At 40.6% G+C, this 18,461-nt stretch overlaps 1 protein-coding gene across 3 annotated transcripts in view; it reads left to right on the forward strand.

Moving 5' to 3' along the window:
* Positions 1 to 18,461, forward strand: part of zmiz1a (zinc finger, MIZ-type containing 1a) — a 100,169-nt gene that overhangs the window by 20,706 nt on the left and 61,002 nt on the right. For all 3 annotated transcript variants that reach the window (XM_017431068.3, XM_017431084.3, XM_017431076.3), the window contains exon 2: positions 4,622 to 4,721. The gene's annotated coding sequence lies outside the window, so the exon portion shown is untranslated. The remainder of the gene's footprint in view (positions 1 to 4,621; positions 4,722 to 18,461) is intronic.

Below are 18,461 nucleotides of genomic sequence, written 5' to 3' on the forward strand. Positions count from 1 at the left end.
CCCACCGCATCTCTCTCCCTTTCAAGTGGAGGCTGCCGGGTGCATTTCCCCTTTGAAGATGTAATCTTGGAAAACACAGAGACATCTCTGGGATTATCTTAAATGTCTTCAGTATGTCAACAGCCTAGCCCCGTTGCAGAGCAGCTTTGGCCGTTTAAGGGGTCGCCTGTGATGACAGCAGAGGAAAATGCCGCACCGCAGAGGTAATCACAGGGTCAACGCTGCTGACTTCATTCAGAGCCAAACTCCCACTGTTAAAACTGGATGTTAAAAGACGCAATGAAATGATATATTTCCCCATGTGGCAAGGTTGTGTTTACAATCGTAGGTAATAGCAGGCGGTGGAGCGCTCAGTAACAGATGGTGTTTGTAGGTAAGGTTCATTGATGTCATGGTATTTTCCAAAAACGATATGACAATCTAAAAGATGCAACATCTTAACTAAGCATACAAAATAGGATGAGAAGCATTGCAGAATAAGTCACAAGAGGGGAGGTTAGTATACACCGAATTAGAGGCATGTAAGTGGGCGCTCCTTGAAAAGGATCTTGACTTTGTAATCATATCAGATGTTATCGAGGGGAGATTTTAGGAAGGGTAAGTGCTTGGAAACTAAATCAGAGAGAGGCTGCCTAGGGAACGCGTTGTTATCATAATTACCTGCTGAGCGATGACTGCAGAGCCGGTGTTGATGTTGACGCCGAGCTGCCCTCTTCTCTCTCCAACGAGGCTGTCTTGTGTGGGCTGCTGCCTGCTTCGACATCTCTTTGTGCTCTGTTCTTTGTCTGTTTTCTTTCCCTTTTCCCCCCCTTCCCTCTTCAACCAGTAACAGAGACTGCCGGCCAAAAATCCAAATATTGTTTTGATGAGATCAGGCTCGCAGATTGAGGATTGGCTTGCGTCAGCGCATACGTGCGGGTGCCGGGGCCTGTATTCGGGTCAGTCCCGGGAGCCAAAGTGAAACCTCATCCAGTACATTTCAACAAACAAACGGCTCCTGCCCACTCCTGAGACATGTCAATGTTTTTTACATACATATTATAAGTGATTTGTGTAAAAGATATAAATCTCTGGCCTCTTCCCTGGCATTTAAACAAGAGGAAATTTTATATTATGAGTGGCAGCGAGTGAAAGGGAAGGGGTACTGACAAAGAGAAACACTTAGCTTGTTTTTGTTTTGGGAAAATAGTATTCTTTTGCTAATTTCCCCTTGATAAGTATCTGACAGCTCATAGCAAAGTGTTTTATCTTTGCATATGGAAAATTGCTTCTCTCAGCTCCAATCGATTGCAAAGACTCTGCCGCTGCTTAAAACTGCATTCTCTAGTTTTCAAACTTCTTTTATTTGCATAAAAGTAATCAATTACATGCAGTGCATTTGCCTGCTGCTTTTTTTAAAAAAAACTTAACATGGACTTTATCCTGTTCCTCCCTCCTTCTATTTGTTTCTTAGCTCTCTGACTGTGTTGCAAATTCTCGCTCTTTCCTCTTCCACCTGGCATTGTTGACTGCCGGTTGCTGTGCTGGGGGCATTGATTTTTACTGCTCGGCTACTCTCTTTGGTTTAACAGTTGATGAGTTGTGTTAAGACACCCAGGGACAGCCTCGCCTGTTTTAAGGAGATGAGGTTGGCTTTATTGCCCTACTGCTTCCTCAGCTTTGCATGATAAGGTGCGTGTACGCACTGTATACGTATACATATACGGTGATTATTGAGTCTGTCAATGAGTAGCCACTTGAGACTACAATTCCCCCACCAGGAAGCTAAAGTAAACATTGTGGCGTTAAGGGCTTTTAGCAGACAAACTCGAGCTTTGTCGCTTTAAAGACTTTGTACAGAAAATTGGTTTATCTCAATCAATCGTCAGACAGGACTGAAGTGTTAAGAGAGTGATACTAATGATGATTGTAAAAGAAGAGACTCTCAGCTCGTGTAGGAACTTGACTCGAGAGTTTCAAAGGTGACAAGAAGTTTTAGCCTTACACAGTCTCCTACAACCTCTGACATTCTGCACACAGGCTCAGAAGTCATGGATACACACACAAACCTTGTTTAACACGATTAGTCTCTTTGAGGATTTTTACTGCAGCCTCTTATATCCAGGATGAAAGAGTTTGCTCTCCTGACAGGAAGGGGATGGAAAAAAAAAGCTGGAGTGTGCAAAAGTTACTACGAAGCTCTCAGCCTTTCACTGCAATATTCAGCACATTATTAAGGAACACATTGCTTTGTGCCGTGTTGCTCTCAACACCATCTGTAGTGCGCTGCTCAAGTGGTAGCAATTTTCCTCTAGTCTGATGTCTCTCATGCGGTATTACAAGTGAAATTCGATTGCAGATCTTGATGTTCTAGTGCATTTAGTTTCTCATAAATGTTAGCATTCCAGTGTGATTGCTCCCCGGCAGTCTCCAATATTCAAAGCTGCAGTGCTGTCAGAGGTTTTAGCTCTCTTTTTAAGAGACAAGGCTTAATGTCATTTCACAGAAAAAAGAAAAAAAAAACTCAACCGCCCAGCTCTGCTTTTAACCTGGAATTCAATCTAACCTCAGCTGTAATAAAGCTGGATTTCTTTCATTGATGCTAAGTGACACCACGTTGAAGCATCCAGTGGGGATGAGTTAAAACAAATGAAAACCCTCACAGCGAAGAAGTTAATGTATGGCTGTCTTTCCAATATGATTTGGCCTCTTTTAAGCCGATCACCCTCACACACTGAGTACACAAATGCTTTTAAAAGGGTTCATCGGTGTGTGTTATAGCGGGGTAATATCAGCCTAATAGGCTTACCTGTCAGCACTGTATGGGACATAGATCTTGTAAATCACATTTGTGTGCAACACCTGCTCGCCTCTCTGCGTATTTATGGTTTTCTCCTCCTCCTCCCCCTCCCTGTCCTCTTCTTTTTGGCCTCTGTCCAAAGTCAACCCCCTCTTCCCTCATTATGCTCTTCAGCATGTCCATTCTTCTCATGGATTAAATGAGCAAGCAGGTGTTGTGTCGTATGAAAGGCCCCCAGTTTCTTAACGCTGCCCCTGTTTTGAAGCAATGTCTGCCTTGCCTTCTGAATATCAGTACATCAGCTACAAATATGGCCTTGAGAAGAAAATGATTTCAGTAACAGTGTGTGGCATTTGTCAGCGCATTTTAAAAGATTAATTCTACCCTGACCTTAAGCAGATTTCTGCAGTTTTGAAAATGGTTCTATGCAGTAAGTTAAAAAAAAAAAATTCTTCGCCCAGTGCACAAATTATTCATTTACATTTTTTATGCTGCAATGTTTGAAAAATTAATCAGCTCTGATTAGAAGATATACTGCACCTTGGATGAAATGGAGCTTGTTTACTAACAATTTCAGACAATATGAGATATTGTTAGTCAAGAAACGTACTGAAGAGGTGTGTGAGTGGTGCATTCCCCTGAGGGACCTGTTGCTGCTGGCTTCCTATATACTTTAGAATAAAAAAATGGCAAGTCTCAGTCTGAAACCAAACCAAAAATCTCAAAAGTCAGATTGCTTTTTCATTCCTTCGTCACTACGAAAAATTCTGGTTACATTAAATGCAGTCCATTGTCTTGTAGCCCTGTAATGTAATTACAGTAATATGGTATTAAATACATTATTTAAGTTGAGGTTTCCTGCAATAACAATAAATAATAAATGAATTGCTTCAACATATCAGAGAAATTTCTTGTTTCAACTTAATTTACACAATTTAACTTCATGGTTCACCAACAGGAAAGAAACACTGAAGCTGTTTTCTAAAGTTTCTTACATAAATGAGTACATTGTGCATGTATTTGCAACCTTTTTTATTTCGCACATAACACTTTATGCATCAAAGTGACAGATAAACACTACATCAAATCTATGACACTTTATTTATTTTAGTTATCCTGCCTCAGTTCTGCTTGCCGTAAACAACTAACTTACTGTTTTTAAAGAGGTTCGAAACATAAAAATCAAAGTGGAATAACAGTGCTAATTCTATTAAACTTAATGAGAATGGTGGTAATAAGGACGAATCAAAGTTTTATGTCAATTTGAATTTTAAAAGCTGCGTGATTAACATGCTAGAAGTTTGTTTTTAGTCATAAAAGTTAATTTTGGAGTCCGTACAAGACACAGGAATCATCCTGGTGCTGGTTTGTGTTGTGGGCCTGTGCTGGGTTTGTACCAGCCTGTTAAAGGGTGCAGTGAAACAGCAAGAAGAGACTAAGAGGGGTGTATTAAGGCGGTGAATCTCTCCGCTCTGTGTGTGTGTAATGGACTCAGGATGAGGGCTGACCAAGCACCGGGCTGCTGATAACCTTTGGGAAGGACATTGTTCCTGTGCAGCGGGGGGGTGGGGGTTGCTGTTCACACAGGTTCGCTGCAGTATATACACACAGCGGTGTGATTGGTGGTGCGGTTGTTCTCTGGTTCATTGGCTCTCCTGCAGGGTTAGGAGGTAGAGTAAATGGGGCAGTATAGCAGAGTCCCCCATGGTTTCCTCCATACATTTTTCAACACGGGCGTGTATTTCTCTGTGATACATTTGTCCTCTGTCTGAACCAGGTTCTCCCTGGCATTCCATTAAAAGAAATTTAACAGCCTTTTCTTTCTGTCTTCTTTTCCCTTAGATCTCCTCCTAAGGAGAGGTCAGCGAGGGACCGTGTGTGAGAAATAAATGAAGGGCGGGGCAGGGGAGGGGGTAGCAGCAACACCACTGAAGGTGCACAGGTAAAACCTCCCATTTTTTGAAAAAAAAAAATCCAGTGTTTGTTTATTGTGCATACTTTTTTGTTTTTTTTTTTCTCTTTTCCCCCTGAGTTGGATTAAACTTGGCATGCAAAGGCAAAGTGAGGGAGTAATGGGGCTGGTTTTGATTGTACCATTCTGGCCTGGAAAGAACTGGGAACTGAGCAGTCTGCAGCTGCTGTTTATAAGAAGCTGTGCAGGATCCTGTATGGCTGTGTCGAAACAATTCAGCCAGAACCTACCAAGAAGCCAGTGTCAATACTTGGAAAAATCAACTGAAACATGATAATATAAATCAGGAGCCACTTCTTTCTAAATGCATTCCCAGATTTGGGAAGGGAGACATTATTTTGTTACTGACAAATATAGATTTGTGATATGTGAAACTCTAGTAGACTTTAATTTATAGGGTATATTTAGTCTTTACTCTCATAAAGTTATAGATTCTATGTCCAGTAAGACCAATCTGACTGATATGGGTTACTTTTAAGGCTAATCATACCCTCAATATTGTTCAAGTTCAAATCTTTTAAGTCTGAAAATCAGAAAACTAGATTTTCAAGTAGGCCATTGTGGTGGAAACTCTGTCACTTAGTTTTAATTTTACCTCCATTATTTGCCTTTCCTCATATATTATTTGCCTCCGGGAAATGAAAGGGATGACTTCATGGCTTTAAAGGGTGACTGGGGGCGGATCCAAAAGCAAATCAAGTGCAAGGTATTCTTCCTTCGGAGTCACTGATTGAGAAGCTTCTACACTCTGTAATCATTAATAACGTGTCCATACTGAAACACACCAGCAGACACTTTATAAACATCTGTGACTTGCAGGAATCAGCCAGGAAAGATAAGAGCATGGACTTCAGAGCGCAGAAAGTGACAGGTTTAACATGCACCAACTATCGGCGGAGCGAAAGAAAGAGGAGCTGCAGAATATGACACCACATAACTGCACACACATGAAAGGGAAGGAAGTTTCTTTGCTTCTTCCCCTGCTGTTGTGGTTCTGTGTTCATCTTTTCTCTTGCCAGTGGACTCATATCTGTTTTTTTCCCCCTCCACTCTCTCTTACTTTAACACAAACACTGAGCACCAACAGTTGATCAAACAGGCAAAATTTGCCCGGACAACCAGCCACGTTGAGCAATGTTAATCTCCTTTGGTTTAATTTGTTTAGGAAATCTATCAGTGCTGCAAACATGTTACAGACTGTTTACGTAGAAGTAATTTCCCCTCTAGCTTCAAGTTGATGCATTTTTAATGTTAATAGTACATAATGCTGTCACAGTTGACACAGAACCTTTCACCGTTTCTGCCTTTTTGCTCGAAGCAACTTAAAAACTGTTCTATATGTTTGTTGTAATGCAACAGAGAAACAGCGTAGTTAAAGATACAGTTATATTATGTGGGTCTGATCAAAAATAATATTCTCCAAGGTGTTTTATCTCCAGCTTGGGAGACAGTGAGGATGTTCAAAAGACAGGAATGTGTATTTTTATCCCTGCTGGTGATATTCATTCTGGTTTTTATCTAACAGCCCATTTTTCACTTTTACAAGCTGGCCTTTTTTGGGTTGTGTGTGCTGTGAAAGGCTTCTCACAAACAACCTGAGGTATGAAGCGGTGAGAGTGGGAGGATAAGAAAGAACATTGTCTTTTCCTTTTCGGCTTAGGGACAGAGAAGAACAGGTTGTGTGAGGAGACTTGCTTTCCTTACCGTTGTCTAACTCTGCCTCAGGGTCGCCCTTCCTTCTTTGATGCAGCTAAAAGTTAGTCAGTCTACTTAGAATCTGTACGTTTCTCTGCATCAGATTGTCCTCGGTGTGCAGCAGTTCACAAAGTTACGCTAACTTTTTCCACCTGTAGAGATAATTATTGCTTTACTTTAGAATAATAAATGTAAGTGGTTTCTTTTGAAAGATTTATTGCCTGCTTTACATAGTTGTGACTCAGCTGTTGTATTCATTACACTTTACAGACATAATGTCTTATTTTAGCTAGGCATACTGGAATGATCAAGTGACAAACAATAGTAGCACGCAGCAATTACAGATACAAGTCTAGTGCTGTCCAAGGCTGAACTTTTGTGCAGACAGTCTGATCATTTTTCTCCTGAATCACAATAGTCTCTTTTTCTTCCTCCTGATGTTGTTTACTTGTGAGGAAGCTGCTCAGCACATTAACACTTCTGTCACTCTGCTTGACCGTGAGGATGGTGCTATCTTTTCTTTGACATTTCTTAGTTCAAACGACTTTATTTTCATTGCATCCTACCTCAGAACTAACCACCAAAGCTTTCTTTCGTCGTGTGAGACACACTTATGTCTTCCAGTCTTGAAGTATCGAGTACAGCCAGTATCTCACTGGGCTTGAGACTGTTGGAGACTTAATTCAAATTCAGATTTGGTTTTGGACAATACTTTGAAGAAAGTTGTAAATTATATTTTTGTTAAAAAAAAGAAAAAACTTCATTGGGCAACACTGGACAGAAAGAAGCACCAACCTTTAGTTGTGATTTGGACAGAGTTGAATTTTGAATCCCAGAATGGCATGATTAGAAGACACTAAAGACCAGAGTAATGCAAGATGTTTTTTTCAGTCTCAAACACTGAGATAGCATCAAAGAAGACAAGTGGTCCATGTAAAGAGCTGTTTGATTGCTGTTATGACAATCAATTTGAAATATCATTACTATTTACAAGGAACCAATTGTTAAAAAAAACATTAATCAAGATTTTATGTAAGTGCTCTTATTAAACTAATAGCAACACTGCCCCAAACCAAGAAAATGAAGAAGCAAGTCACAATAAATCCTAATATCCCTTCAAATATTTCTAAACGCTCATATAATCTGAAATGACATCACCCCAGTTGGCCGCCATCTTTGTGTGCCAGTCGGTCCATTATGTTATCCATCACTGGGTCTCTCTGTCTGGCATTGTCAATTACCCAGAGGAAAACAACATTACAGGCCTGAATGGGACACGGAGCCGTGGCAGGCCTGACATGGCTCTGTTATATGATTACACAACCTGTTGGCTGTCCACCTGTCAAGTGTCTCCTGACTCTGATGAATGGCTGTAATATGCAGCGCATCACAACATGCCACGCCACGCACTCATTAATGGCTTCTCATAATGCCGAGGACGTTCCTCCAATGCCGACGCATGACTCCCAGAGAAAGAGGGGGGGTAGCTGTAGTGCGAGAGGAGTGAGAAATGGTGCTCGTGAATACTCCAACCTTGTAGCTGTAAACAAAAGAAACATGGTGTCCTCATCTGCATAATTTCACAAATTGTGCGGCAAGGCGCCTACATCAGTCACATGCAACTCTCTTTGTGAATGAATGAAGGAAGACAGAATTGAATGCAAAACACAGAGATGTAGAAATTATTATTTCCAAGTGTGCCCATGTTTCCTCAATTAGATACATTCTTGTCCATCTGTGGCATATTTAAATGATCTGAAATTTCATGCAGCACAGCACCACTGTGTGGGAGCATCACAATAGACACGCTTGGGGAAAGAAGACTGAATCTGTTGGGTGCCATTTGAAGCTTAGCTGATTGCTCTTTCTTTTGGTGAAACGGGAGAAATGCTATCCAAGATCCTCCAAACTACTTGACTCTCGTCTGTAACAAACAGATTTGATTCTCACAGAGACACTGCTCCGAGTGCTTTCAAATTAAAGGAGTGAAAATTTCTCTGAATGAGCTATTTTCCAAGGAGAGACGCGGTGCCAGTGGCTGCATGGCAATTACATAAAGTCTTTCTTACCAAGTGTACCAGCCACGGTGAGGTTATTTAAAGCCTACAGGCCTAAAACATAGTTGCACAGAGGTATCTGTTGGCATCTATCAGAACTGTAGAGTGAAAAATTCTTTCTGTGCTCTCAATGCATATAGACTTGTATACAGACTTTCAAAAGGCTAACAGCATAGGTCAAGATTTGAGCTCAAATGCTAATAAACTCAAAGTTAGCTTGAGTTGGGAGTAGCTAACAACAAAAAATGTCATTGGAAAACATATAAAACCCTATAAATAATAAGAATGAAGAAGCCTGGGTAAAAAAAAATATCACAGGCTAGCTGCACTGGTCAGTCTTATTTATTTTTAACTCTCACTTCCACTCAGCTACAAAGCCGAACTGTTTGTTGTGTAGTAGAGCGCAGCCACAGGACCTACAGGAGCACCAACACAAGCACCGGTAGCCCACTCTTAGGATCGTCGTGCTGTACCTTGTAAATGTGCTTTTGCAGATCAGACAAAGAAGTACGTTTCGATTTGCAAGGCCTGTGCTCAACATATTGTGCCTCGTCTAACTTATTTTGCATCATCCCACACTGAAGTCAATATTTTTACTAAAAAAAAGACTCAGGTGTTCAAAGATTTCCATTGTACCTTCCTCAGATGTTCCCATGTTTTCAGCCTTGATACCTCGGAGGAAAGTTCTCAACAGTTCCACACCTGTGTAGACATTGTGTGTTTATGAGTGACAGAGAGAAAGAGTGACAGTCTATCTGACAATTCCTCTGTCTGTGACAGTGTTTAAAAGTAAATGTACTTCTCGCAGTGTGAGTTTCTCGGTTTGAAATGCAGCACCTCCAGATGTGTCTTGTAAACTGCAGCCGCCGGTTTCTCTCTCATTCAGAGGGGACCACTGAAACAAAGCCATTAAAGTAGCACTTTCCTCAGCGTGAAGATTTGATGCGCGGGTACGCCTGTCTGAGCGGGGGTAATTTTTCATTGTTTCGACTTCATAATTGTGACACTGAAGAGCATTAAGGAGTAGCTTGACATTGATCACAACTCCAGCAGGTTTGTCATATTCGTATATGCTGAAATATGAATGTCAGAGGTCACAGATGACCTGTTAAGAAGTTGCAGATTTGTGCAACATGACCACACATACAAATGTAAACAATCTCTGTACGAATTATAACCTTTATAACAGCCGTTTCTCGCCGCTTCTGTTCTTTAGGTCTTTCCATTGCCTGAGTGTTCTCCTCTCTGCTCCATGACCCCTCTTAATTGGGAACGTCTGTTACTGGGGGGGATAACCAGACAAAGATTGAGAACAGATTCTCATGTGAAAAAGTAGGAGCAAAACACTTTGCAAATGATTGGAGTAAAAACCCATGCAGCCCAAGTTCTGGATGGCCGTGTGCTCAGTGGTCGGCAGCACGAAACTTAACCTTCGTCTGTGTCCTTTTCTGGCCACAAGCCAAAGCCAAGCACATCTCATCAATGTAGGAGTGAAAAAAGCAATATAAAACATGATAAGGAGCAAAAAATAAGAAAACTTTCTGGCCAGAGTGAGAGAGAGAGAGTGGGAGAGAGAGATGTATAGAGAAATCAAACCACAGGGTTGGGAAGAGGTACGATAAGCCCTGTGACAGCTGCGTGCATGTCTTACTGGGTGACGGTCTGTCCGTCTGTCAGAACAGATATTTCTGTCTGTTTAGTGCTGCCTTACAGGCTGCCAGAGACACTCCTCGTGTCATCGCTGGGTGCCTGCTGTCACTGGCTAAAAAGGAGAAGGCAGTGAAGTGTATGTGTGCACGCGTGTGTATGTGAACGAGAGTGACAGAGAGAGAAACTCGAGCAGCTGTCTTGAAAGCTCTTCCACTCTGTCAGTACATCCAGGGTCTGTTTTCCTCTAATTTCTCCTCTAAAAGACAGCGTTCGAGTCAGTTGTTTGGTCGAAAGTTCAAGTATTTCTGCTGTAAAATGAACACTTCGGGGAAATCAGCTTGCTGCGCAGCTTATCAATTAAAATAATGAGATCATAAACACAGTAAAAATCCATTTAATCCATCTTGCCATTTCTTTCCATTTCACCATGCCTGTAATTAAAGAAAAATTAGTTTTGTTTCCTGCAATTTGGTTTCTAGCTGTACATTTTAAACTAAAGAATCTGTAGCTGGTGGTGTAATGAGCACTGGGAAAGTGGGTCCTGCCCATTGTAGTGCAACATTTACTATGCTGCATGCCTTTCCTTTTTTTGTGGATTTTTTGTTCTTCACGGTATATTGTTTCAGAATTATCATTAGCTAGAATTCCATTTATATATATATATATATATATATATATATATATATATATATATATATTTGGACTTTCCNATATATATATATATATATATATATATATATATATATATATATATATATATATATATATATATATAATATTACTTCTTTAATGCTTTGAGTTTAACTGAAATAAATGTAAATTATTCAATACATTAGAGAAAATGTGTGGCAGTCTTCGGTTTATAACACCTAAATCCTGCTTCCATTGTTCTGTGAAATGCTACAGATTTGCAATAGATTTACAACCTATTTAACCGTATTTCAAAATAACTATGATTCACAGTTATGTATCCATGGTTATTTAACCAATAACAGCAAATAACCATAATTCATCACCATCAAACTGTATACCCCGTCACACAGGGGTCCCCACACCCACCCAACACACTGATGCCAGGAGTGCAGAGGGGTTGCTGCATTCATGACAATCGTGCATGTAAGGTGCAGATGGCATGTCGAGAAGCAAGCAAACAAACAAAGTAAATAAATAAATAAATAAATCTGCTGAGCACATTTAGGTCAAAGAAATTCTTCTGCAGCTCTGTCTTGAGCATTGCAGTGAGAGCCAGGAATGTTTCTGCTGGTGATTTTTTTTTTCTTTTTTCTTTTCTTTGAGCTGCACAATATTAGAAAAACATGCAACTGAGATAAAAAAAATATTACAGTGATGATATCTGTTGCAATATCACAATGCTCAAAACAGTGCTTTATCATCTCGGCCACTATCTAGGGCAGCGAGGTTCCATTTGATTGGCCAAATTTTATTGATCTATGCAGACTGAACGCACGGCACTTGGAAAACAGCCTAATGTTCCGCTCCGATATTGATATTGCGCTCACTGATATTGTGATAACGATAGATTTTATGCAGTTCTAGTGAACTGCAGTCTGAAACATTATTCTTATCCTGACCAAGTACTTGTTTTTACAATTTAATATCATATTGTGTTACTCCTAAAAACAGCCTTTGTTTTAAACATCGAGATTTATTACCCCTTGTAAAAACAAAAGTAACATCTTGTTGACAATTATTTTAAACTAGCAATAATTCTGAATACTATACTACTTCAGCATTGATACCAATATGTGCATTTGTATTCTATTCCTTTGTCAGAGATGAAGGATGGTGCTGAGCTTCAAGCTGCTCCAGTATTGTGCCTTTCACAGCAGCCAGTGGTGGTGTGTTTGTACTTTGTTGGATCATTGCCTTTGAGAAGTGCTTTGTCTTGTTCAGGTTGAAAACTGCTTTATTAATGAACACCAAAGCCCCAAACTGTGAAAGAATGAAGTGCAAGAAGCCTTTTGTTGTTAAACCTGTCCAGCCCTGCACACTCTTCTGATAATGTCAAGGCTTTTTCTTTTTTTGTACTTTCCAGGTTTTAAGCAAATTGTTATAGCAGATTTTCCTGATGTGTTAGAACTTTTTAAAATTAGATGCTAGAATCTACTGTGTTCACTCAAAGCAGGAAATTATCTTGGAAAGCCTGTAGTAATTCTCTACAAGAGACATGACTGTCAGCTTTATGTAGGAGGCAGATTTTTACATGACTTTTTAAAATAAAAATAGACTGTTTTTAATTTCCTGGGTCAACTGAATGTGAGTGTGGGTGGCATGGTGAGACAGCAAAGCTGTAAATCTGTGCATGTCTTCAGAGTTTGTCTGGGAGAAAAAAAAAACCTGTCCGGTATGTTCAGTGTACATTAAAGATTTTTAATGTTTGTGCATTTGCAGGATAAAACAGCAGGTATCACTGATGATAGTTTATTAAAAAGGCTTGACCTCTTGTCTTGGATAATATTAGTCATGATGGCTGCTATAATTTAACACTGAAGATAAGGGATTACCATAAAGAGCATGTTAGGTTTCGGTGCCTGCACAGTCATTACTGAGACAATGAACCGATTTTGTGCACTGCTTTTATTTGTGGGTCACTATTTCTTACTTATACGGTGTATTTTTGCCTTAAGAGCTGACTATTACAGCAGATGATTGCAGTCGTCTGTTGTGAGTGCTGTTGTCTGATTACGAACACATGGGTTTTTTTTTCAGGGTTTTTACCAATCAAGATGTCCCTGGAATGAGGTAATGGAATATTAAAAGAAAAGAAAAGTCTAAGGCCCTTAGTTTTGTATTGAGCTACACGGTGGATAAGTGGTTAGCGTGAAGGTCGAAGGTTTGCACTCACTGAAGTCTGTGCATTCTTTTGAGACTCAGCATGTGCTGTTTTTGGCTCCCCGAGTTTGAATGAGGTTTAGTGAACTCCAAAGTCACTAAAAGGTGTGAACTTGTGCAAGCCTTAAGTGGGGAGATTTGTAACGCAGTCTTGGAGTTTTTAGACACTGTGATTTAATGCTCCTAAGCTATCTCAACTTTTCCTGACCTTTTCTTCTTGCATTCAGGAGGTGAAAAAATTGATGTAGGAAGCAGTGTTGCTTAATTTTGCTGGGCTGATTTTAGCTGTGGCATGAGCTTTCACAGTGGTGTTGCCTGTAATTTTGTAGCAGCCTTGACACCATTGCTCCAACTTCAATTTCTGTTTTGCCAGCAATCGCTTCGTCTTGCTCCTCCAGTGCCCCGGCAGCCCCGTAACTACACACCAGTGTTTATGTTCTTTAGGTTAACATGGGTATCTCTGTGCGTAACCAGAGCCCTGAGCCTACACGGGCACTTGGCCTACATGTGTGCTTGCGTGTGTGAGTGATCTTGCAGCTGCAGGACCCGTCTGTTTCCCCGTGTCTCTCTCTCCTGAAATGAGCTGCAGGGACTTGCTGGTATTTTCATTCCCTCTGGAGGTATTTCCGCACACCAATAAAGCCCCAGCCTGCGCGATGAAACAAAGAGGAAGCAGCTTTTGTGCGATGAGCAGCCACTTTCTGAGTGTTTGTGTATGTGCACTACTGACCCTAGCTAACAGTTTGCTACATGCAAATTTACTTTTGAGCTTGCAATTCAGGTTGCTCTGGGCTTTTGTTTGCTCACAAGCCAACTGTACCATGAGAACGAGCCTACTTTGTGTCCCATTCACTAAACAAATTTGTTTCCTGTTTGCCTCTAATTAACAGGTAAAATATTGCTGCACTGGTCTGTGCTTTTTTACAGGCCTTGTTAACCAATGGCCTTTTCCAGTCTTTACTTCCTCTGTAGCTATTTGCCAAAAGGAAATGTGTGCTGTAGCCTGGATCACAATTCTCCAGGGTGTCTGTAACTGGGAAAACATTGAACTGAATCACTAGAAGTAAAAAAAGAAGAAAAAAAGAAAAAGAAACAAAATCTCCTTTTTAGAGTTCAGTCAAACATAAACATACACTCTTTGCCCTTATGTCCACAATCAGTTGGTGGTTTCTTAAAATAAATCCAAGGTTAAGAGCTCACATGAAACTTTGTTTTTAACGTATTAGTTGATGTCATCATACAAAAACAAAAATTTGAAATTACTGAAACTTGTTTTTTAAAGCAAAGAAAAACAGTGTCTGTAAAGGCAGAGATTTTCTTCAGGGCCGTCTGCAAGAGTCAGCGTCCTGTAGGGTTCACAGCCAAGGCCTGGTGACACACGTTCATGCCCATAAACAGGGATTTGGTCCTCTGGAGAAAATAACCTTGATAATTACTGGGTTCATATGGACCTGCCCACAGTGAGAGGAGGGGAGGAGGGCTGACTGAGAAGACTGAGAGAGCCACATCCGCTGGTGCATTCCTGCATGCTGTGTCATACTGGTGCAGAGTTTCCCTTCAGGTTTGCACAGAGATTTCCACAAGCCAGAGAGTGCAGAGCCACTGACACAATGCCCCGGGGCTGTGGACGCTTAGGTTTAAAGCTGAACGAGGTAATAAGCCAACAAAAAGAGAGTATAACTGTTTAAAGACTCAACTTAAGGGGACTGGCAGACAATGGTGTAAAAAAGTGGTGCCACATGAAGGGTGGGATTCATGGAAAAAGAGGAAAAATACAGTTTGGTAACTTAACTGTGGAGACACTTAAACTCTCCTCCTGGTTTCTTTCTCCTGCAGCATGCAGCCTCTCTGGTCTCTCTGATTTTGGCTCAATCACAGCAGCCAGAGCTGAATGTCTGTGGCTGGCTCGCCACCCGTCTGCTTGCCTGTCATTCAGCTGGTTAAAGAGGCCTTGTTGAACCACTGCACTGTGCCTGGCTACTACAGGGCCATTCATGCCTGCAAGGCCAGAAACAGCCAAGTCCTGTCATTGGTGCTAACTTGCACAAAGCAATTTACTACTTGAAATGACAAGGGCAGTTTGCTTGTTAAGCACAGTTTACCCCAGCTCAAGCAAAGCAGTAATCCTTTTTTTTTATTTTTTTCACTTTGGGGTATATTTCAGATCATTTTCCTCTATAACAGAGTGTCATATGTACATTGTGTCTCTGTTACTTAAAACCTTCTCAAAGGTATCAAACCACAACATCACAAAACAGAACAAATCCCTTCTGCTACATTGAATGCTTAAGATTTTAAATAGATGACTTAGAAATACAGTTTGTCACTTTGAGAGCGTGTTTTCCCTCCCGCTTGTCAGATGCTCTGTCTGGCTAATGGCTGCTCGTTCTGTCACAGTTGACCTATGCCTCAGTGAACTGTTCTCTGTCCTTTTCTTGGTCCCATTGTGACACACACGGCGAGGACATAAACGAGAGCCATGGCTTTATTTTTGTTCTCCTCCACTTTACCTCCTCCTCCCTTGTGCTGTCATCCCAGACTCATCCAGCTTCTTTTCCATCCTCCAAACTCTCTCTTGTCCTTCTTGTCCTTCACCCCTACCCCTCACTTAGTGTCTGCATTCCTAACATCCTCCTGCTATGATTAGCATTAGTCTTCAGTTTTTGTTTTTTTTTCCAGCCAGTGTAATGTCTAGATCCTCTTGTGTCCTTGGAAAGCATCTCTAATAAGCTCAGACACACTGATGTCTCTGCGCTCCACGGGCCTTATTCTCCAGCGTCACAGAGCATGTAAACAAAGACTGGCACAAACACATGCACACACACTCTTTTTCCTAACGTGCTAATAGACAAGCATACCAACCCACCGAGGACAGCGACGATGCTAGCTCGCTAACGTTGACCTTCCGTGTGCCAATCACAACAAATCTGCTCCCCCGGATTTGAATATAGGGAGGAAAACAGTGTAAATTGAAAGCAGAAATCCCCCCGGTGTGAGACAAGATGAGCCTCGGAATAAATTATTCAGATGGCAGCCTCTTTCCTGCACGATTCTCGCCTTCTGCTACATTTAATGGCATCTGTGATGACGCCCATTGGAGATGAATCCAGATGTAAGACGTTTCTGTGTGTGTGTTTTTGGTGTACGTGTGTGGCCCGCTCACCCTTCTTCTCATGCATCCCGTCGTGTCGTGTGATAGGGAAACAAAGCCTCAACAGGGGAATTTATTTCTTCTCCAGAGAGGCCTGTAAATAAACAAGTAGTGAATCAATGCCTCCATTTGTTTTTCCTCTGATAATTTTGCCTTTCTCTTTAGGCGGTGTGACAGCATTTTTTAAGCTGGTGTATTTCTAAGCAACCATATTTCCTCATGGTAAGAGTGAGAAAACATGCCTCACCAGCCTCATGTTTCATTACAGAGGATCAATAAATTACCTCGCGTGTCGTACGTGTGCGTGTGTGTGTGTTTTCTTTTCATATCACCCTCTGCAGCTCATTTAATGCCATGATGGAGCCTTTGTATGAATAGGAAATAATACCAGCAGTAGGAATTGTGCTTTAGAACTACTCAGTCAAATAAAGACACATGGGCATAGAAATTACAAGGCACAGTTGAATACAAAACCCCACAGCAGGTCCCGTGGTTAATGCATTTCAGTCTTTGTGAGCATTATTGATTCGCTGCAGAAGGATGCCCCTTCCTTTTGAAAAGTGCTTACAATATTTTACTGTTTGGAGTATTTTTTTTCCTTAAGCATGTTTTCATTTTATTTAAACAGAAAGAAAAAAGCTTAATTGTGAACCATTTTGTTTAGCTCTTAGAAGCTGAGAGAAGCAACATGTTCACCTTTTTTAAAATCCTTTTTCTCTAACAAAGCATTCACAGATGGCCTTTTCTTTTGTCGCGTTTTTCTGTTTGTTTTATTTGATTGTATTTTTCTGCACTTTGCTGTCTTCAGTTATTATTACCAGGAGGAACTTGATTCTTGAAAATATGAAAGGTGTTACTTGTATTGTTTGAGTTCAATGACTGATAAAAACAAGCAATAATGGTGTCCTTAAAAATAAACTGTATAAACCTTGATTAGGCTAGTCATTCAACTAATGCTGCTCCTGGTAGTTTTACCGTATCACATTAGAGCAGGGACTGCACAGAGGTAGTATGAAGTGCATTTTCAATATTATGATGATCAAAATATTGATCATATTTTATTGAATATTTTGATGATAATATCAATTGCAAAACAAAAAAAATTTCTTGTTCTTTTTTTTCCTCTCTCAACTAAAGCGACACTCACAACCCACTATAAGTGATTTGGACACACATTGGTCACAGAGATTTATAGATTGCAGCTAGGCCAGAGGGGCCTCCTGATAACCAACAGAAAGTTTGAGAAACAGTACAGACAAACTTGTCAAGTACAGGTTGCATACCCGACTTGCTCGGGTAATTGCACCTTAAGCTCGTTCAAAACAAATGTGTGATGCCCATGATCAGTGCGTGTGACTTGGAAATAACCATTCTTGTGTATCAGCTGTACTTATGGCACAAGTGGCTAGCACAGGACAATCACTCCTGTTTGTGCTGCAGCGTGAGCAGAAGGTCATATACTGCTCGATGCGTCCTGACGTTGGTGTTTCTGTATTACCAAAGCCAATATCACTTAGTGCCATTCTTCAATTTCTGTCATCTCCCTTTAGAGGTCCAACACCCTCAGTTGATGTATCAGAATTGTAAAAGCCATTCTCCTGACTTGGTTTAACCATACACAAGAAGTACCTGTTCTCTACGTATTGTGTGTGTTCCCGATTTTTCACAAGACCCATAGAACTTAGGTTAGGTTAAGTTACTTTATTTATACCCAAGGGTAAATTTGTTTTGCAGTGATTCAAAGCCTACAACTGGATATGCAGGACCAAAAGTCTCCATGGCCAGTCAGCAACCTACTATAGGGCTAAACATACACAAGTGACACGCTAAGTCTCAAACATGATTTTTCCAAAGATTTTCCCCATAGACTGCCCATAGGAGCACTTACAGCAGGTTGTGAGTGAGCCATGAGTCAGCTGTGGGCATTAGGACAGTAGAGTCTTGACTGCCAAATATATTATTGCCACACAGTTTGCCTGTGAATTATTGTAATCCTTTGTAATAATAATGCAGATAGTGTTACGGATTGATATGGCTATGACAATAATTGTTTGGTTTATTGTACAGCTCTAATTAGTCTTTTTTGGGTACTGGTTTATCATCTTTTATTTGTCTCATTTATATTGCATATCACTGTGTTAAAATTGCAATATCAAATCACATTTAGATATGTAAATCCACATAACTAATTTAATTGGACTCAACTCTAGAATAAATTAATAAAATCTGGCAACATAGTTGGCTTGCTAGCACTGGAATTAACTTTAGTTAAATATGAGTCAAGATATTTTTTTCTACCAAATA

Source organism: Kryptolebias marmoratus, linkage group LG22, assembly GCF_001649575.2.
Source record: "Kryptolebias marmoratus isolate JLee-2015 linkage group LG22, ASM164957v2, whole genome shotgun sequence".
NCBI classification, from domain to species: domain Eukaryota; kingdom Metazoa; phylum Chordata; class Actinopteri; order Cyprinodontiformes; family Rivulidae; genus Kryptolebias; species Kryptolebias marmoratus.